The sequence below is a fragment of the Oncorhynchus clarkii genome, chromosome 18 (genome assembly GCF_045791955.1).
Source record: "Oncorhynchus clarkii lewisi isolate Uvic-CL-2024 chromosome 18, UVic_Ocla_1.0, whole genome shotgun sequence".
NCBI classification, from domain to species: domain Eukaryota; kingdom Metazoa; phylum Chordata; class Actinopteri; order Salmoniformes; family Salmonidae; genus Oncorhynchus; species Oncorhynchus clarkii.
In genome coordinates this window covers 5720178-5742755 of record NC_092164.1, presented here as the reverse complement: position 1 = coordinate 5742755, position 22578 = coordinate 5720178, and the positions used below count along the sequence as shown (strand labels likewise).

General features: G+C 43.3%; 1 protein-coding gene and 1 pseudogene across 7 annotated transcripts in view; one reads left to right on the top strand and one right to left on the bottom strand.

Moving 5' to 3' along the window:
- Positions 1 to 15953, bottom strand: part of LOC139372921 (R3H domain-containing protein 1-like) — a 52934-nt gene extending 36981 nt beyond the window's left edge. For 6 of the 7 annotated variants that reach the window (XM_071112786.1, XM_071112789.1, XM_071112787.1 and 3 more), the window contains exons 1-2: positions 15804 to 15953; positions 3088 to 3317 (exon numbers count right to left, since the gene is read on the bottom strand). The gene's annotated coding sequence lies outside the window, so the exon portion shown is untranslated. Of the gene's footprint in view, positions 1 to 2742; positions 2862 to 3087; positions 3318 to 15803 lie in introns of those variants that run through there. The other variant, XM_071112785.1, reaches the window with a different exon arrangement.
- Positions 15954 to 20021: 4068 nt separating this feature from the next.
- LOC139373935 (DNA annealing helicase and endonuclease ZRANB3-like) overlaps positions 20022 to 22578 on the top strand; it is a 39301-nt pseudogene continuing 36744 nt past the window's right edge.

Sequence of the window (22578 nt, the reverse complement as noted above, 5' to 3'; positions counted from 1 at the left end):
GATGTAAACATTATCATCAGGTAGCTAGAAAAGTAAATATCAGATAACAGTACATCGGCGAATTCGCCTTTCTGCTGCTTGACAGGCAGAGCCCACAAAGGATGGGAAATGAACCTAAAACCACTCGTATTAGGCAAGTACAGTGGGGCAAAAAAGTTTAGTCAGCCACCAATTGTGCAAGTTCTCCCACTTAAAAAGATGAGGCCTGTAATTTTCATCATAGGTACACTTCAACTATGACAGACAAAATGAGAATTTTTTTTCTCCAGAAAATCACATTGTGGGATTTTTTTAATGAATTTATTTGCAAATTATGGTGGAAAATAAGTATTTGGTCAATAACAAAAGTTTGCTGGGCAACACGGACTTTCAACTCCCTACAAAGATTTTCTATGGGGTTGAGATCTGGAGACTGGCTAGGCCACTCCAGGACCTTGAAATGCTTCTTACGAAGCCACTCCGTTGTCCGGGCGGTGTGTTTGGGATCATTGTCATGCTGAAAGACCCATCCACGTTTCATCTTCAATGCCCTTGCTGATGGAAGGAGGTTTTCACTCAAAATCTCACGATACATGGCCCCATTCATTCTTTCCTTTCCACGGATCAGTCGTCCTGGTCCCTTTGCAGAAAAACAGCCCCAAAGCTTGATCTTTCCACCCCCATGCTTCACAGTAGGTATGGTGTTCTTTGGATGCAACTCAGCATTCGTTGTCCTCCAAACACGACGAGTTGAGTTTTTACCAAAAAGTTATATTTTGGTTTCATCTGATCATATGACATTCTCCCAATCTTCTTCTGGATCATCCAAATGCTCTCTAGCAAACTTCAGACGGGCCTGGACATGTGTCCCCCTGCTTAAGCCAGTACGTCTGGCACTGCAGGATTTGAGTCCCTGGTGGCGTAGTGTGTTACTGATGGTAGGCTTTGTTACTTTGGTCCCAGCTCTCTACAGGTCATTCAGTAGGTCCCGCCGTGTGGTTCTGGGATTTTTGCTCACCGTTCTTGTGATCATTTTGACACCACGGGGTGAGATCTTGCGTGGAGCCCCAGATCGAGGGAGATTATCAGTGGTCTTGTATGTCTTCCATTTCCTAATAATTGCTCCCACAGTTGATTTCTTCAAACCAAGCTGCTTACCTATTGCAGATTCAGTCTTCCCAGCCTGGTGCAGGTCTACAATTTTGTTTCTGGTGTCCTTTGACAGCTCTTTGGTCTTGGCCATAGTGGAGTTTGGAGTGTGACTGTTTGAGGTTGTGGACAGGTGTCTTTTATACTGATAGCAAGTTCAAACAGGTGCCATTAATACAGGTAACGAGTGGAGGACAGAGGAGCCTCTTAAAGAAGAAGTTACAGGTCTGTGAGAGCCAGAAATATTGCTTGTTTGTAGATGACCAAATACTTATTTTCCACCATAATTTGCAAATAAATTCATTAAAAATCCTACAATGTGATTTTCTGGATTTTTTTTCTTCTCATTTTGTCTGTCATAGTTGAAGTGTACCTATGATGAACATTACAGGCCTCTCTCATCTTTTTAAGTGGGAGAACTTGCACAATTGGTGGCTGACTAAATACTTTTTTGCCCCACTGTAAATTTCACTTATTTTAGATCACTCAAATCCAATTAATGGTGGCCAATATTGAGCGATTGTGAGTTAAATGACCAGTTGATGTTTACTGATGAAAAGCATGCAGTTCCTTGCTGTAGAACTCTGATAGAGATAAACATGGAATAATGGGATGTGCTGTTCTGACTCTGCTCTTTAAGAGGTGCTGATATTACAACCAAATAGTTCATATATTTAACAATCCCTTGAAAACGGCACCTTACCTGTCCACAATTGTAATCAGTAACGTAGGTTTTGGATTACCCAAACTCCGTAACGTAATCGGATTATTTTCTGTTACTTTTGGATTACTTCCCCTTCATTTGTTTCATTTGTCCATTGTTGACAAAATGTTTTGTATATAAGCAATACAATTTCAAGATACAGAAGTTCCAAAATACAGAAAAATAGCAGGAATGATGTAAAACGCATCACACCGGCTTTTAGAAAAGGATCCATCAAACACATCTGGTGTGTCATCATAGTGGTCTCTGATTGGTCATCATCTGGTGTGTCATCATAGTGGTCTCTGATTAGTGGTCATCAACTGGTGTGTCATCATAGTGGTCTCTGACTGGTGATCAGACTCTCTCAGGTGAAACAAACTGAAACACCTTTTTTCAATGGTGAATTGAATGTCACTGAGAAACCGAAAGGTGTCTAAATGCATTTCTTTCTCTCACAAACACCCGTTCTGAATTTTAAAGTAATCTAGTTTTTCAAAAGTATGTAATCTGATTACAATATTTTAGCTGGTATTGTAATTGATTAAAAAAAACTTGTAAATCAGATTACATGTACTCAAACCTGCTCCTCTCACACCCATATTTAAACACGCTCTTCAATAACTAAATGTATGTTGTTCTTTTGTTCTGCAGTGTGCAGTGCTATTTTAGTTATTTTACTGTCTGAGAGGCAGATCAAAAATGGTCATCTTGAAGAGAAATAACTAAAAACACCAGGCTGGTCCACATCTATTAAGTTATTCCAGCACACAAATGGAATCTTTTCTACTCAAGTACAGCATTGCTGATTTGTAATATCTGTCAGTCTCTCGACTGGAGTGATGTCAACGCTGTTTTTAATTTCCCCCCGGCCCCCCAATGGCCTATGCACCTTACGGGTAGCTACTTACTGGGAGCTGCTGGGCCTGTGGTGGTGACGTCCTGCAGGGGGTGAGAAGGCTCTGAGGGTAGCTACTTACTGGGAGCTGCTGGGCCTGTGGTGGTGACGTCCTGCAGGGGGTGAGAAGGCTCTGAGGGTAGCTACTTACTGGGAGCTGCTGGGCCTGTGGTGGTGACGTCCTGCAGGGGGTGAGAAGGCTCTGAGGGTAGCTACTTACTGGGAGCTGCTGGGCCTGTGGTGGTGACGTCCTGCAGGGGGTGAGAAGGCTCTGAGGGTAGCTACTTACTGGGAGCTGCTGGGCCTGTGGTGATGACGTCCTGCAGGGGGTGAGAAGGCTCTGAGGGTAGCTACTTACTGGGAGCTGCTGGGCCTGTGGTGGTGACGTCCTGCAGGGGGTGAGAAGGCTCTGAGGGCAGCAGTCCTGCGCCACCGCTGGTTTGTCACTGTAACGTCTCGTGCTGCTGGGCCTGTCGCTAACTCTGAGGGAGAGTCCCATGTCCTTAGCACCAGCTCGGAGTCTCTGGTGTCCAGATCTGAATGGCCTCGGTGGCACTGCCCTCCAAGCTGCTCATGGCCATCACAGACCTGTCACAGGGAGAAAAGAAAGAGGTCAGGGGGGTCAGGACCCTTAGAGAACACTGATGGAACGGGGTTATAGGTCGCTGACAGTGACAGGGCTGACATGGACAGACAGAGTCCAGGGGATATCACGTGTGTGAGTGGGAGAGAGAAAAATGGGGAGAGAGAGAGAGAGAGAAAGAGACAGAAAGCGATATTGTGGCTGTGCATGCCTATGTATAAAACAGGTTTCATCCATCAGAGCCATTGGGTGCATGGAGGGTCGTGTTAAACCCACTCTGTCGTGCCAGTTATGTAAAACAGAGCAGCTTTACATATTCAGGAATAACAGCCGTGAAAAACAGAAGATAACACTATCAAAACCCTGATATTTAGAATACCAACTTTGGAGAGGACACTGACAGACATGTCATTTCCCACATGGACGCTTCACATAGAAGGTAACAGACGGGCTGTAACAGATTCTCCATCTTCAGTCAGAAGGGCTGTAACAGATTCTCCATCTTCAGTCAGAAGGGCTGTAACAGATTCTCAATCTTCAGTCAGACGGGCTGTAACAGATTCTCCATCTTCAGTCAGAAGGGCTGTAACAGATTCTACATCTTCAGTCAGAAGGGCTGTAACAGATTCTCCATCTTCAGTCAGAAGGGCTGTAACAGATTCCCCATCTTCAGTCAGAAGGGCTGTAACAGATTCTCCATCTTCAGTCAGAAGGGCTGTAACAGATTCTCCATCTTCAGTCAGAAGGGCTCTACATCTTCCCCCATGTTCTTCCACTCCAACCTTCCTCCTAGTCCCAGAGCCCAGTGCCATCTACCGGGCAGAGCGCCCGCCACAGTAGCTCTCTCTGGCAACCAGTAGGCAGTCCTGTCTCCACACAGTCCCGTCTCCTCCTAGTCCCAGAGCCCAGTGCCATCTACCGGGCAGAGCGCCCGCCACAGTAGCTCTCTCTGGCAACCAGTAGGCAGTCCTGTCTCCACACAGTCCCGTCTCCTCCTAGTCCCAGAGCCATCTATCGGGCAGAGCGCCCGCCACAGTAGCTCTCTCTGGCAACAAGTAGGCAGTCCCGTCTCCTCCTAGTCCCAGAGCCCAGTGCCATCTACCGGGCAGAGCGCCCGCCACAGTAAGCTCTCTCTGGCTCTCTCTGGAAACCAGTAGGCAGTCCCGTCTCCTCCTAGTCCCAGAGCCCAGTGCCATCTACCGGGCAGAGCGCACAGTAGCTCTCTCTGGCAACCAGTAGGCAGTCCCGTCTCCACACAGTCTCGTCTCCACACAGTCCCGTCGGGCCAGTGGGAAGCAGACCCATGCATGCTGCCAGATAAGTGGTGGATTCCTGCTCACTTATTAATCCTTTTTCACCTCACCATACCATACCGCACCATACCCCACCCCACCCTACCCCACCCTACCTCATCATACCTTGCTGTGTATGCAGATCCTGGTTTGACAGTAAACTGCAGACACTACTAGACCAAAGGTAACCTCCAGTCTGGCAGTCAGCAGCAACACAAAGAGGTGTGGAACTTCACATGACTACAGACTACAGTCAGCCCTACTAGCTGGTGACACCAGTAAAACTCAACCAACCAGACAGACAGCAAGAGAGATTCTGGCCCCAGACACAAGCTGCATTAGGAGTCAGAGCTGTGCTGCACAGACAGGGAGGAACAGCAGGGCTGAGCTAGCCGCTGAGTTCAGGAGATCAATGTCAGTGTCAGTTCTGTGTCAGGGACAGTCTGTGTGACACACGGGGGAGTTGGTGTCAGGGACAGGGGGGCTTAATGCATGCAGATGGAACGCAGTGTGACACACACACACACGAATAAACACTGGCAGGCAAACAGACCAGAAGTCTTCACGTACCCAAGGAAACACACACACACAGCCCAGTAGAATCCTCTGGGTCTCCTGTTACTGAGCAGCTCCTCTGTATTTGACAACAGACTCTGAGACTCTGAGTTGATCTGAGTGGTTGAACCGTAAAGAGCCTCTTCACAGTCCCTTTATCTCCATTCCCCACGGTACAAACACACCCATACTGCCTGCCTGTAGAAGTGGTGAATAAGTGCCTAAGCCTTTTTCCACGCTACACTTTTCTGCCCATGAAAATGTGTTCTCAAAAACCCACAATGAGGTCAAAAGGGCACAGCCACTCTGCCAGACAGGGGAATGGGAGCTAACTAATCATATGCCGGCTGTAAATGGACCACTCAATGACAATTATGTTAGCACAGCGAATAGGAAATTGCTCCTGTGGAATGCACAAGAGGCCATTCTGATTGCACGCACAGACAGGGCGGTACACACTAGGCTTGGGCGGTACCCCGCCCAAGTGCTGGGGGGAAAGCAGGGGGGAGCAAGCGAGGGGAGAGACTCTCCCTCCCAGACTGTGTGTAGGAGGATGGAACAATACAAGAGCAGAGAAAAGCAGCCAAAGCCATCCATCCAGCCATCCATCCATCCATCCAGCCCTCCATCCCTCCATCCATCCATCCCTCCATCCATCCATCCATCCCTCCCTCCATCCCTCCATCCATCCATCCAACATACTGTGTAGCCAACAGACAGACACATCCATGAGGCGGTCTTCTCCAGCTCTACAGTCACACAGAAAACAACAGAGGAAAAAGCATAGAAAGATCTAATGCATTGGGCAACCAACCATCACTTCCCAGGAATAGTAATACTGTTTACTTTAAGCCTAATAAAAGACATTGATAATCAGTGTGTTGAACAGGGTAAATAAGCCCGTACCCCGGGTCAAAGCCACGTCTGATAATAAGGAGAGTTATTGATTAGAGAGAGCTGATGATCATTGAGACTTAAGCCCTCGGGGGTATAAAGAGTAGACTAAAAGGTATTCATTTCGTCACTCAGCCTCAATTACAGGTAAATGTGCTTAACAAGTCACATAAGTTGCATGGACTCACTGTGAGTGAAATAAGTGTTTAACGTGATTTTTTGAATGACCGTCTCCTCTCTGTACCCCACACATACCAATAATTGTAAGGTCCCTCAGTCGAACAGTGAATTTCAAACACAGATTCAACCACAAAAACCAAGGAGATTTTCCAATGCCTCTCAAACCAGGGCAAATAAAAGCAGACATTGCATATCCCTTTGAGCACGTTGAAGTTACTAATTACACTTTGGATGATGTATCAACACACCCCGTCTCGACAAAGACACAGGCGTCCTTCCTAAGCCAATTGCCGGAGAGGAAGGACACCGCTCTGGGTTTTCACCATGAGGACAATGGCTACTTTAAAACAGGTACAGAGTTTAATGGCTGTGACAGGAGAAAACTGAGGATGGATCAACAACATTATAGTTACTCTACAATACTAACCTAAATGACAGAGTGAAAAACAAATACTAAACATGCATCCTATTTGCAACAACGCAGTAAAATAGTACTGCAAAAAAAATAGACAAAGCAATTAACTGTTTGTCCTGAATACAAAGTGTTATGTTTAGGGCAAATAGTGGTGGCTGCATCATGTTATGGGTTTGCTTGTAATCGTTAAGGACTGGGGAGTTATTTAGGATTTTTTTTTAAAGAGCTAAGCACAGGAAAAATCCTAGAGGAAAACCTGGTTTAGTCTGGTTTCTCTCAGTGGAGATTAATTCACCTTTCAGCAGGACAATAACCTAAAACAAGTTGACTCAAATCTATGGCAAGACCTGAAAATGGTTGTCTAGCAATGACAAACAACTAATTTGACAGAGCTTGAAGAATTATGAAAATATATCTATTTATATAAATGGGCAAATGTTGCACAAACCAGGTGTGGAAAGCTCTTGGAGACTTACACAGAAAGACACACAGCCGTAATCGCTACCAAAAGGTACTTCTACAAAGTAATGACTCTGGGTGTGTGAATACTTACATATTTCAGTATTTTATTTACAATAAATTAACTAACATTCCTAAAAACATATTTTCATTGTCATTATGGGGGTATAGTGTAGATGGGTGAGATAAATTATATTTTATCCATTTTGAATTCCGTCTGGAACAAAATGTGGAATAAGTCAAGGGGTATGAATACTTTCTGAAGGCTCTGTACATCACACTAGTGGAGTCAGTCATTAAAAACCCATTTGTAATAACAGAAACACCTGCAGAAACAATATACAGAGGAGCAGAAATGCAAGCTGTGCAGAGACAACGCAACACAAGCCTCTTAATGGCTTATATATATGGTCATTAGTGCGCTGATGAAAGAAAGCCACGCCAAGACACAACGGTAATCAGAACACAGCCCCTGTTCACCAACACATTGCAGTGTTTCCCCTAGGATTTTTTTCAGCAGCGGTGGCAGTGTGAAGACATTTGGGGAATTTTAGATTCTCCCTGATTGTTAGTTCTCAAAGATGATCTTATTGATACATTTATTGCTCCATTATATTTTCTACATACTTTATATCTGGTTTTAGTTGTTTAGGTTTAAACGGGAAACGTTTTCCTATCCCGAAAAGTATATATATATATATATATTTTTATTTGTAGTGAAGGCCACGATTTAGCAGTGTAGGTGCGTTGCTGCTAAATTCATATTGGGGATTCACTGAACACAGTCTACAGATCCCCAACACACTGAACACAGTCTACAGATCCCCTGTTCCCCAACACACTGAACACAGTCAACACAGTCTATAGATCCCCAACACACTGAACACAGTCTACAGATCCCCTGTTCACTGAACACAGTCTACAGATCCCCAACACAGTCTACAGATCCCCAACACAGTCTACAGATCCCCAACACAGTCTACAGATCCCCAACACAGTCTACAGATCCCCTGTTCACTGAACACAGTCTACAGATCCCCTGTTCACTGAACACAGTCTACAGATCCCCTGTTCACTGAACACAGTCTACAGATCCCCTGTTCACTGAACACAGTCTACAGATCCCCTGTTCACTGAACACAGTCTACAGATCCCCTGTTCACTGAACACAGTCTACAGATCCCCTGTTCACTGAACACAGTCTACAGATCCCCTGTTCACTGAACAGTCTACAGATCCCCAACACACTGAACACAGTCTACAGATCCCCAACACACTGAACACAGTCTACAGATCCCCTGTTCACTGAAAGCAGCCTTGCTGTGCATCCTTTGGAAACCGAGCCCTTATCGTCATCAGATAAACCCTGTGGCTTAAATGGTTAAAGAAATTCACAACTGTAGCTTAGATCATATTGTAGAAGACTGCTGTGATGTTTAACTGCGTCTCAATAGGATCATATTGTAGAAGACTGCTGTGATGTTTAACTGCGTCTCAATAGGATCATATTGAAAACATAGCCACCAAAACTGAACCTCAACAATAAATCACAGCTTTCAAAAATGAAGCTCAAGGTCTTAGATAGTGACAGACAGATGATTGCGAACCCAGCACAATGTCTGAATTATTCAAGTCTGAAAAGTCTACCAAAAGCCTTAGTAGCTATTATCTGGCACTTAAACCATTACTCCTGATTTTCCAATGTGCTCCTTCCTTCACCAAATACAAAATATTTGGTAAGGACAGAAACCAAGACCTACCTGCCACATAGTAGCCCTCCTTATGTTCATTGCAAGCTTTTGGAGGAGTCCGTAGTACCCAAGGCAGCATTGGTTGAGGAGGACGTAGCTGCTCGGAGCGACTCGCTCCCTGCAGCAGTCTCACACAGCCTTCTATCGTCGTGGGTTCGGGTGTGTGTGTGTGTCTACCTGCCAGAGCCCCTCAGTAGGCGCCTGACAGAGTCAGTGACTCGCCCCAGCCTCAGAGACAGCACCAAATCAACAGCTGGCCCCTGTGATGTCAGCTCTAGCTCAGCCACTCACAGCATCCCGCCTCGCTGCACCCAGGCAGAGAGGCAGGCAGGAAGCACATCTCAGAGGAGCGCGCGGCTGAGGAGGCTAAATTGGGCACTTTCTTCATTACCGATTCTGCTGCCCTGCCATGCGCTTACACCAGAGGAGGGAGGCGAGGGACAAAGGAAAACAGGAGCTCCCTCCTCAGAGGGGAGGAGAGGAGAGAGACAGAGGAAAGAGAGAGACAGAGAGGAAAGAGCGAGAGAGAGAGTAGGGAGTAGGGGGACAGAGAGGAGAGAGTGGGGGGACAGAGAGGAGAGAGAGAGAGGAAAGAGAGAGAGAGTAGGGGGACAGAGAGGAAAGAGAGAGAGAGTAGGGGGACAGAGAGGAGAGAGAGAGAGTAGGGGGACAGAGAGGAGAGAGACAGACAAGAGAGACAGGATGGGCATCTGTCTCCCCATATACAGCAATGAGAGAACAGAACAAACCACGCTCCATGGGATGGATGGCCAATGAGAGAACAGGACACACCATGGGAGGGGATGGATGTCCAATGAGAGGACAAGCTGTTCAAAGTGTACCTTGCTCATTACAGTTGGGTATATTTCAACCAGACGGAGACAAAGCACAAGACTGCTCCAACCAACTAGTGCCGGGCAATATGGCCCAAATATCATATTACTGCATAAAACAAAAAATGGATGGTATTTGCCACTATTTTAGGTTTTTGAATAATAAAAAAGTCATACATGTTCTTTATGAGTAGTGAGTGATCCTAGGGTGGCAACACATTGATACTATGTGATTTCAAAATGGGTCTTTCTCCATTCTCATTGTTCAAATTCAAACAAAAATCATTTTCAGCATTTTCATAAGTTCCTGCACTCATTTGAGATCATTTCCACACTGCCACACATGGCTGCATGATGTGGACAAACAATACAGGCCTTATTTTGAACCAAACGTTGCAATTGGAATTTGACTTGACTTTGACTTTAGAGTAAAACACTTGTGACCTGTTGGAATCATGAAAATAGAATGACTATTCTAATTCTATAGTTAGAATATAATAGTGGGCACTTGGAATACAGTGTTGTTTGACATGACAACGAGTGAAAATGCCAGGAAGGAGTTATTGTGACAAGGTAGGAACCAAAATAGTTAAGCGTTTCCAAGGGGACTCTATAACCTTTGGCTACATTGAATGTTCTCTTAGCTACTTCATGTAGCGAACATATTCGTGCTTTGCGTATTCCCCTTTGATTTAGAAGACACTGTTGCACAAACATGCTGATTTAGGTCTAAACTAGAGGTCGACCGATTAAATCGGAATGGCCGATTAATTAGGGCCGATTTCAAGTTTTCATAGCAATCGGAAATCAGTATTTTTGGGCGCCGATTTTTTTTATATCTATATTTTTTTACACCTTTATTTAATCTTTATTTAACCAGGCAAGTCAGTTAAGAACATTCTTATTTTCAATGACGGCCTAGGAACGAGGCAGAATGACAGATTTTTACCTTGTCAGCTCGGGAATCCAATCTTGCAACATTACAGTTAACTGGTCCAACGCTCTAACCACCTGCCTCACGAGGAGTCTGCCTGTTACGCGAATGCAGTAAGCAAAGGTAAGTTGCTAGCTAGCATTAAACCTATCAACGACTGTCGTTGCTCCAATGTGTACTTAACCATAAACATCAATGCCTTTCTTAAAATCAAAACACAAGTATATATATTTTTTAAACCTGCATATTTAGCTAAAAGAAATCCAGGTTAGCAGGCAATATTAACCAGGTGAAATTGTGTCACTTCTCTTGCGTTCATTGCACGCAGTCAGGGTATATGCAACAGTTTGGGCTGCCTGGCTCGTTGCGAACCAATTTGTCAGAATTTTATGTAATTATGACATAACATTATGACATAACATTGAAGGTTGTTACAACGTAACAGGAATATTTAGACTTATGGATGCCATCCGTTAGAACGGAACGGTTCCGTATTTCACTGAAAGAATAAACGTCTTGTTTTCGAAATTATAGTTTCCGGATTTGACCATATTAATGACCTAAGGCTCGTATTTCTGTGTGTTATATTATAATTAAGTCTATGATTTGATAGAGCAGTCTGAGCGGTGGTAGGCAGCAGCAGGCTCGTAAGCGTTCATTCAAACAGCACTTTCGTGCATTTGCCAGCAGCTCTTCGCTTTGCTTCAAGCATTGAGCTGTTTATGACTTCAAGCCTTTCAACTCCCGAGATTAGACTGGCATTACTAAAGTACCCATTAGAACATCCAATAGTCAAAAGTATATGAAATACAAATGGTAGAGAGAGAAATAGTCCTATAATAACCACAACCTAAAACTTCTTACCTGGGAATATTGAAGACTCATGTTAAAAGGAACGACCAGCTGTTCTCATGTTCTGAGCAAGGAACTGAAACGTTAGCTTTCTCACATGGCACATATTGCACCTTTACTTTCTTCAACACTTTGTTTTTGCATTATTTAAACCAAATTGAACACGTTTCATTATTTATTTGAGAATAAATAGATTTTATTGACGTATTAATTAAGTTAAAATAAGTGTTCATTCAGTATTGTTGTACTTGTCATTATTACATATATATAAAACGTTTTTTAAAGAAAATCGGTATCTGCTTTTTTTTGGGGTCCTCCAATAATCGGTATTGAAAAATCACAATCGGTCGACCTCTACTATATACGGAATCAAATCATTGGCCACTTTAATAAATGGATCACAAGTCACTTTAAATAATGTCTACATATCTTACATTACTCATCTCATATGTATATACTGTATTTTATACCACCTATTGCATCTCGCCTATACCGCTCGGCCATCAATCATCCATATATTTATATGTACATATTCTTATTCCATCCCTTCACTTGTGTGTGTATTAGGTAGTTGTTGGGGAATTGTTAGATTACTCTACTCTACTCCTCTAACCATGTGTATGTGACCATTAACATCCTCTAACCATGTGTATGTGACCAATAACATCCTCTAACCATGTGTATGTGACCATTAACATCCTCTAACCATGTGTATGTGACCATTAACATCCTCTAAGCATGTGTATGTGACCATTAACATCCTCTAAGCATGTGTATGTGACCATTAACATCCTCTAACCATGTGTATGTGACCATTAACATCCTCTAACCATGTGTATGTGACCATTAACATCTGCTAACCATGTGTATGTGACCAATAACATCTGCTAACCATGTGTATGTGACCAATAACATCTGCTAACCATGTGTGTGACCATTAACATCTGCTCACCATGTGTATGTGACCATTAACATCCTCTAACCATGTGTATGTGACCAATAACATCCTCTAACCATGTGTATGTGACCATTAACATCCTCTAACCATGTGTATGTGACCATTAACATCCTCTAACCATGTGTATGTGACCAATAACATCCTCTAACCATGTGTATGTGACCATTAACATCCTCTAACCATGTGTATGTGACCATTAACATCCTCTAAGCATGTGTATGTGACCATTAACATCCTCTAACCATGTGTATGTGACCATTAACATCCGCTAACCATGTGTATGTGACCAAATACACTGTGATTTGGATTTTAACTAGTTAGCTAGCTAGCCAGCTAACTAGCGATGAGCGGCAAACAAGATTTAGGCCAAACTTGCCAAGACAAACTAGCGGTTGGCAGATGTAAGAAACACAAGCTAATAGTGTAATTTTAGAACGCTAGGGGATTTACATTAAGAAGCTAAATGAAAACAGCATCGTTGTCATTAACATTTTTGCATGTGCTACATTGACCATGCAAACTGAACGCAAGTGTCTCGTGGTCAAACAACAACAAATGGGGCTAGATGGGGCTAGGTCTGTGTGGAAAGCAGAATGGATAGTTGGAGAGCAGAGAGAGACGACTATACACACGGTGTATCACATTTAACAAACCAAACATTTTAAATACCGTTATAGAAGGTAAAGTAAAAACCCAAACCGGTCCATGCATCAATACCAGTATATCGTAAAATACGGTGTACCGCCCAGCTCTACAACTAACCACAGAAAATATGCTCAAGTCAATTGTAGTATGTTACAGTGCTACTAATTAATGGAGACGTTCAGAGTGATCATAAAACGTAGGGGAATATAGGGGAAATCAGGTGTTATTTGTTCCAATCCCTTAAAAACTGAAGTAAATAATAGATGCTGTCAGGGTAGGAGGAAAGCTCTCCCTGTCCCTTAGCAACAGACGCTGGTGACAACTGATCTGATCACATTTTTCACTACAGTTACAAGTCCACCAACTGAAGTAGCTACGCCACCAACACGGTCACTGAATCTCATAAACCCAACAGCCTCGCAAACTGCCAGTAGTCTCCTTTGATGCACACAATCGATAAACAAAGAGGAATCAATCATGTTGCAATGTTCACTGTGTCAAGCTGTGAAACCGGATGGGCCTACCTACGTTACTGACGTCTGTCTGACTATATCACGAGGAGGAAGTTGGATAAGAACATAAAGCATTTAAGCATACAAATTCATCATGATTTCCCTCCCCCCACCACACACAAATGCACAGACACACACCTGAGTAATTAAAGAAGAAATTACACAGCATCAGACTATTCAATATTCTCAATTTACACCCCTAATTTGGACATAAATCAAGAGTTGTGTCACTGCACTCCTAACGGCAGAGCCTCCAGCAATGAAAGCCAAATCGGTGAGCCTCGGCACAGAATTATTAATGGCAGCACTAGACAACCAGGATAGATAGTTCATAACTCAGGCAAGTGTGCCTCCTTGACTTTCTAACTAGACATTAAATACAATACGGCAGTGACATGTATAAAACTGTAGCCTAGCATAAGTCACTCTCAAACCCAGCTATAGTCCTATAGTCCTAAAACAATAGAACTACTCATCAAACAAGCCCACAGTGGGGTTCTGCATCTAGCTATCAGCTAACTGGAGCCTTCCCTCTTTGATTAACAAACTCCAAAGCCAGACAAAAAAGGGACCACTATTTCAACAAAACTGCGGTGTCTCGGCAACGCTTCATACATTAGCCTATTAGGCGTTGCGTTTTAATTTGCTGTGAGAAGTGACGGATGTGCTTAGTTAGGCTATATTTCCCCACCGAGTTCTCCATTTATGGCAATAGCATAATACTATCCTAATGAGCATCCCTTGGGTTGAACAGACAGCAGGGAAACACTCCTGTAGTAGACTCTGCATCCTCATTATAGAAGCGGTAGGAAGGACACTGAGCTGACATGTCACCCATTTACTTTAGTATAATAAAAAACACTTCATCACACCAGCCAAGCCAATGGTAGGCACCATAATTACTGTAAGTACGTCTATGTTTTTACCTCTATTTAGCTAGGAAAGTCAGTTAAGAACAAATTATTTTTAATGATGGCCTACACTGGCCGCCCTATGGGACTCCAGCCGGTTGTGATACAGCCTGGATTCGACCCAGGGTGTCTGTAGTGACGCCTCAAGCACTGAGATGCAGTGCCTTAGACTGCTGCACCACTCGGGAGCCCAGGTATGCCTGCATAGAGAGATCCCAGCATATTGGCAATCAAATTACACGTTATTGGTGGCATGATAGTGATTGAACATTAATACATTCCCTACTTTAGAATGAAAGTCTGAAGACAAGCCCTGTCAGTGACCGTTCTTTCAGCACTCCATCCCTCTGACAAGAGGAATAGCAAGCGATATGAGGACAGCTGAACATGATACATGAAGAGAAGTGTCATGCAGAATATGTCAAACACAATTAGCCCAACTAGTTAGTGGGGCTTTAGCGTCATGACATGCCTTGAAATAAGATGTTGTCCACGCTCCAATTATGAACTGCACCAGAGCTCGAGGACTATGTGATGGAGTGTTTTGTTTGTGTATTGTGAACGGACACCTCTTGTGGATTTTCTCAACAGGTACCTCGGACTGGGGAGTAACGTTGTTCTCTCCACCATTTTAGCATGTTATTTATTCTCACACTGACATATACAGGCTGGTGAACGTGAACCATTGCCATTAGCGGACAGTTAACGCGAAAACAAAGTTACTTCGGAAGGCACGAACTGCAGGGTATAACGTTAGTGTTCCTTAGTTCTACCAACTAGAGCTAACTAGAACAGTGTTATTTCAAACATGTATATTTAGTTTGTACAGAGGTATCATTCCTGCATGTCTAAAATGCATAACTAACTAGCTAGTTACTATTGTTAACTAGCCAACAGCGAGTTTGCAAAGCTAGCTAGTTGTTGATGAGGCAAACGAGCAGGCCTTGCTTGCGGCGCTTCGGGGGAAGCTAGGTACGTTAGCCAACCACGATAAATGATACCTAGTTTAGCTAACTAGCTCGTTACCAATGACTTGTTTGTATTAAAATCAAGCCATCTAAACGCAACTCTTACCTGTGCCAAGTTGATCTTTGAATTCGTTTGAGTTTAGCTAGCTAGCCAACAAGCTAGTTAGCTAACGTAGCCCTTCAGCTCGACAAATTATTCCGACCTTAGCTAGTTAGCGAACTAAGCTAGCTAAATTTGCCACTAAAATGGTCATTTGATAACCTAACTACACAAATTCACCGTTAATCCCCACAAAGAACGTGTGCGAAGAAACAAACACATGTTGTCTTACCAGAAACGTTGACAAAAACAGAATGATTTATAAAAACAGCTGCGTGTGGCCAGGGAAAGATCAGTGTGTAGCCGCAACAGACCGAGGCTAACATTCAGCACAAGACGAAACGGGAAATTGGAGAGTACAGCAGGAAGCACCGGGACTGACAGTCTGCCCAGCAAATCCGAATGAGCGTCCAGTGATCGTTCTACTGTAGGGGTCATGTACTACTAAAATTAGATGTATTGAGCATGCTTTTGAGTCTGGTAGAAACGTTTATATGAATTTGAAATCACTTAGAAAAGTATCGTTGGAATTATATATATATTTTTAAACAGCTTTTTAGTCAAGATTCTAGAAAGTTGCAGGCGTCTTATCTTGAACGCAACTCCTATGGAATCCGCTACGCAAACTACGTAGCTGCTGTCAAAGTTTCCCGCGAAACTACTGCACATGCAAATCTATATCAAAACATTTCTGCACTGGTGGTCTGTATCCTCTTACTAATGTATTTTTTTTCAAACTAACAAGTGCAAAGCCTTAGCATGTATAATCTCTTGTACATTTGAAGTGGGTTGAGCTGTAGCTAAAAACGTGGATGGGAATTTGCTGTGCATAGCTAGCTAGTTAGCTAACGTTACCGTGGAAGTTAATGTAACCGTATTTGTCAGAGTACCTTTGTAACCATCCTCCTGTATCCCTATTCTTCCTAGCACCAATAGTCTTCTCGTTCTTTGTCTTACCTTAACAGATATCCTTCAACTGGGTAACCCAGCAGTCTCTTAGCACCTTACCAATAAGAGCAGAGGAGCAGTCATCTCGTGGCAGTTCAGCAGCCTGTTCCTGATATTGTCGCAGGTAAATCCATGCTATGAGATGACAGTTGAGCTGAGACATGGTGCCACCAAGCTGTAAAACAGCACTGAATGCATTTTAGTCATTTAGCAGACGCTCTTATCCATAGAATCTTACATTAGTTGGTGCATACATTTTCATACTGACTCCCGTGGGAATCGAACCCGCATGGAGCCAAATTTGAGTAGTGCCTCAATTTTTTGCAAAATGCCAAAGCCAGTCTGGATGATTCATTGTCAGTCTGGATGATTCATTGTCAGTCTGGATGATTCATTGTCAGTCTGGATGATTAATTGTCAGTCCGGATGATTCATTGTCAGTCCGGATGATTCGTTGTCAGTCTGGATGATTCGTTGTCAGTCTGGATGATTCATTGTCAGTCTGGATGATTCATTGTCAGTCTGGATGATTCATTGTCAGTCCGGGTGATTAATTGTCAGTCCGGATGATTCATTGTCAGTCTGGATGATTCATTGTCAGTCTGGATGATTCATTGTCAGTCTGGATGATTCATTGTCAGTCTGGATGATTCATTGTTAGTCCGGGTGATTAATTGTCAGTCCGGATGATTCATTGTCAGTCTGGATGATTAATTGTCAGTCTGGATGATTAATTGCCAGTCTGGATGATTAATTGTCAGTCTGGATGATTAATTGTCAGTCTGGATGATTAATTGTCAGTCTGGATGATTAATTGCCAGTCTGGATGATTAATTGCCAGTCTGGATGATTAATTGCCAGTCTGGATGATTAATTGTCAGTCTGGATGATTAATTGCCAGTCTGGATGATTAATTGCCAGTCTGGATGATTAATTGCCAGTCTGGATGATTAATTGTCAGCCAGGGTTGGTTTTTCTTCTTACTGTTGTTTTTCTCTCTTCATTCTTTGCAAAGGCATCTAAAAGTCAAGACGGGCCATGAGTGAGGTCCAGGATAGGGATTGTGATCCCCAGAACTCCCATGTTGACAGGAGATGGGACAGTCAGTTGTCAGTCCTCCCAGACAAGCTACAACAGAGACTGATGCCATTCCAAAAGGAGGGGGTCAAATTCGCCCTATCAAAGAATGGAAGGTAGGTGGTTGTTAGTGAATCAAGCCCTTTTTACATCAACAGCTTTGTCACAAAGTACTGTACAGTAACCTGGCCAAGGCCCCAAATAGTAAGCAGAAGCACAGTTTGTGCTCACTTTATTCACCAAGTCATTGTTACTTTAAAAGCAAAAAAAAATAGTTAAAATGTGTATTAAGCCTGTAGCCTGAATCACCTCAGCCTCGCACAATGTGAGCAGCAGAAGAAAAAGCCAGCCAGAGCCAGACTACTCATCCGTCCGTCCCAGCCAGTCAGTCAGTCAGTCAGTCAGTCAGTCAGTCAGTCAGTCAGTCGATCAGTGGATGTAAGAATCCCAGGGGACAGGCAGTCAGGGACAGTCAGGTCAGAGTAGTCAACCTGAGCAGTAGATCAATACAGGGACAGTAGAAGTGATGTACTGTGAGGATGAGTCATCCAGTCAATATGTTGGAGACATCAATGTGACCGTAAACACTATCTGGGCTTTGTAGGGTTCTGTGTACGGTTTCTCCATGGAGACGAGTGATGCAAGCTGTTAGCGATCAGGAGAGCCAGGTGCTGTGTTGGAGTTGTTGTAGTGGGACCAGAGGCTGAGGCAGATCAGAGCAACACACACATTGACTGCCAAGTTTGGTTAATCTTTTAGGACACCCTCCGTGGACAGAGGTTGACATGTTTGTATTGAAGAACTCTAGCTAATAGTTATAAATTATACAGACTCTTCTAATAGAGAATCAGGTTGTTTGATTGCCCACCTCGCATCAATATGTAGCCTGGTTTGGAATTAAGTTGATGCCAATTTATTTGATTTATTATTTGTATTTATTTATTTTATTATTTGAAATGCAATTTAGAAAGGCTTGATAGTATCTGGGAGCCTGACACTAATCTTCTTATGATAATGTAGTGTCAGTTACATTGCATTCCACTTGGACATAATGTCAGTTACATTGCATTCCACTTGGGCATAATGTCAGTTACATTGCATTTCACTCGGGCATAATGTCAGTTACATTGCATTCCACTTGGGCATAATGTCAGTTACATTGCATTCCACTTGGGCATAATGTCAGTTACATTGCATTCCACTTGGGCATAATGTCAGTTACATTGCATTCCACTTGGGCATAATGTCAGTTACATTGCATTCCACTTGGGCATAATGTCAGTTACATTGCATTTCACTCGGGCATAATGTCAGTTACATTGCATTCCACTTGGGCATAATGTCAGTTACATTGCATTCCACTTGGGCATAATGTCAGTTACATTGCATTCCACTTGGGCATAATGTCAGTTACATTGCATTCCACTTGGGCATAATGTCAGTTACATTGCATTCCACTTGGGCATAATGTCAGTTGGCTTAAACATTCTATTTGAATGAGGTTGTGCGAAGTACATCACATGCCATCTAACTAAAGCGTTATTGTAAGTGTCTGCCGGGGCCACTTGTAAGGGTTGCCACGCCGACGCTGGTGTTACAACAGATCAATAGACAGATAGACTGTGTTGTTGCTTCTCTTGCCTGAGCTTCAAAATCACTGTGAAATTCAATACCACAGCTGATGTTGATGTGTGCATTAAATCCCCGGACCCCAACACAGACCCCCAACACACAACTGGTCCCCGATGATATTCTCAGTTTGGATGTCATGTGTGATTTGTCACCTCCTTAGCCAATAGATTTAAAGATATGACTTTAAAATAAGTTTAAACTACCCCCCTCCTTATTGTATGATATAAACAGTGTTTTATTTGAGATGGGGGGGTGTAATTGTCAGCCAGGCGTTTGCTTTGCTGAGCCAGACTAAGCAGAAACAGCTCTACATCAATTATAAAGGCTTATTATTGAATTAATTACAAACTGCTGATTCATCACGATGCAGTGACGAGGAAAATGTGACAAGTATGTAAAATAGCTTTATTTTCATGCTGACATAGGCCTAGTGAATGACTTCGCTTAATGATCCTAGAGCTTGTAGATCTGATAGGATTAGTGAGGTGTGTTCCCATTTTAAAAACGTTTAAGTTTTATTGTTTTCACATGCACAAGTACAGTGAAATTAATTTTTTGCTAACTCTAAACCCAACAATACAGTAATCAATAACTGTGTAATACTAAAAATAACGTAAGGTTGTTGATATTAAAAGATAGGTACAGGTCCCAGAAAAATAATCCCCCTACTTAAATAGCCTACCTGCCCGTTGATAAGAAAGCATGAATAATATGAATGTATGGTAATGTATGAGCCTCAGTGTAAGTAGTCTAGTCTATGCTCCATTCATTGAAGACAAGACAAAAGACTTAAATGATTGTGTGGAAGGTCAAAGACCCCGCCTCCATCCCGGGAGGAGGAGCTACGTTTACAGACATCTTGGTGCTGGTGGGTTTCACAGATAACATTAAAAAAGTTGTTCAACGTGCTGTTGTCAAGCAACCGTGGCAGTCAGAGCATCCTCCATGAAACCAGCTGTCTGGCTGAACGGGCCTCCTATTCCCTGTATAGTGCATTACTTTTGACAACAGCCTGGGCTAAAAAGGAGTGCACTACATAGGGAACAGGGTGCCTTTTGGGATGTACCCAGGTTATTGAAAGAAGAATGATTAATGCGTGGAGAAATGGAAAGCACCTGGCTGAAAGGAGCCTCTCTCGCTGTCTTTCTCCCTCTGTTTTCTCTCTATCTCTCTCTCGATCTCTCCCTCCCTCTCTCCATCTCTCTACTCCCATTGTGTGTGTATGCATTATGCTGGTTGAGCAGAGTGGGCTGGCAATTAGAAGAAACACCAGTGGAAGGTGCTCATTAATCATGCTGTTCAACTGAAGGGGAGGGAGGGGGATCACAACTGCTTTTCTCATGGGTAGACTAGCTCTACCTACCTGGGCTACATTTTGAATATCACATCTCACGATCATTGCAGACTAGCTCTACCTACCTGGGCTACATTTTGAATACAACATCTCACAATCATTGCAGACTAGCTCTACCTACCTGGGCTACATTTTGAATATCACATCTCACGATCATTGCAGACTAGCTCTACCTACCTGGGCTACATTTTGAATATCACATCTCACGATCATTGCAGACTAGCTCTACCTACCTGGGCTACATTTTGAATATCACATCTCACAATCATTGCCGACTAGCTCTACCTACCTGGGCTACATTTTGAATATCACATCTCACGATCATTGCAGACTAGCTCTACCTACCTGTGTTACATTTTGAATATCACATCATTGCAGACTGGTGTTGCCTACCTGGGCTACATTTTGAATATCACATCATTGCAGACTGGTGTTGCTTACCTGGGCTACATTTTGAATATCACATCATTGCAGACTGGTGTTGCCTACCTGGGCTACATTTTGAATATCACATCATTGCAGACTGGTGTTGCCTACCTGGGTTACATTTTACATTCAAGTCATTTAACAGACGCTCTTATTCACAGAGACTTACAATCAGTCCATTCTACTAAAGAAGCCCAAACGACCACGAACAGCCATGATAATCAGAATTAGGAGAAGCCTAAAACCTATTTCAATATACAGTGCATTCTGAAAGTATTCAGACCCCTCGACTTATTCTAAAATTGATTACATAATTCCCCCCCCCTCATCAATCTACCCACTATACCCCATAATGACAAAGCAAAAACAGATTTTTAGAAATGTTTGCAAATGTATTAAAAATTAAAAAAAAACATAAATATCAAATGTACATAAGCATTCAGTCCTCAGTACTTTGTTGAAGCACCTTTGGCAGTGATTACCCAAGTCTTCTTGGGTATGACGCTACAAGCTTGGCATACCTGTATTTGGGGAGTTTCTCTCATTGTTCTATGCAGATCCTCTCAAGCTCTGTCAGATTGGATGGGGAGCGTCGCTGCACAGCTATTTTTAAGTCTCCCCAGAGATGTTTGATCGGGTTCAAGTCCGGGCTCTGGCTGGGCCACTTGAGCATTCAGAGACTTGTCCCGAAGCCACTCCTGCGTTGTCTTGGCTGTGTGCTTAGGGTCGTTGTCCTGTTGAAAGTTGAACCTTCACTCTGGAGCAGGTTTTCATCATGGATCTCTCTGTACTTTGCTCTGTTCATCTTTCCCTCGACCCTGACTAGTCTCCCAGTCCCTGCCGCAGAAAAACCTCCCCGCAGCATGATGCTGCCACCACCATGCTTCACCATAGGGATGGTGCCAGGTTTCCTCCAGACATGACACTTGGCATTCAGGCCAAAGAGTTTTATCAGATCAGACCAGAGAATCTTGTTTCTCATGGTCTGAGAGTCCTTTAGGTGTCTTTTGGCAAATTCCAAGCAGGCAGTCATGTGCCTTTTACTGAGGAGTGGCTTCCATCTGGCCACTCTACCATAAAGTCCTGATTGGTGGAGTGCTGCAGAGATGGTTGTCCTTCTGGAAGGTTCTCCCATCTCCATACAAGAACTCTGGAGCTCTGTCAGAGTGAGCATTGGGTTCTTGGTCACCTCCCTGACCAAGGCGCTTCTCCCCCGAGTGCTCAGTTTGGCCGGCCGGCCAGCTCTAGGAAGAGTCTTGTTGGTTCCAAACTTCTTCCATTTAAGAATGATGGAGGCCACTGTGTTCTTGGGGACCTTCAATGCTGCAGAAATGTTTTGGTTTTCTCTCTCCAGGGAAGGGGTCTGAATACTTTCTGAATGCACTGTAGCTACTATCTGAAAAATAAATGCTAGAAAGAGTGTTGGTGGAATCCGTCATGAACAGGGAGGTGTGGATAAAAGCCTGTTTTGTAAAAGCTGGTGGAGGGAACATGCTAACAGCGTATAACCTTGTGAGCAGGGTGATAAAACTGTCATCATTGATCTGTGGAGCTACTACACTTAGAATTG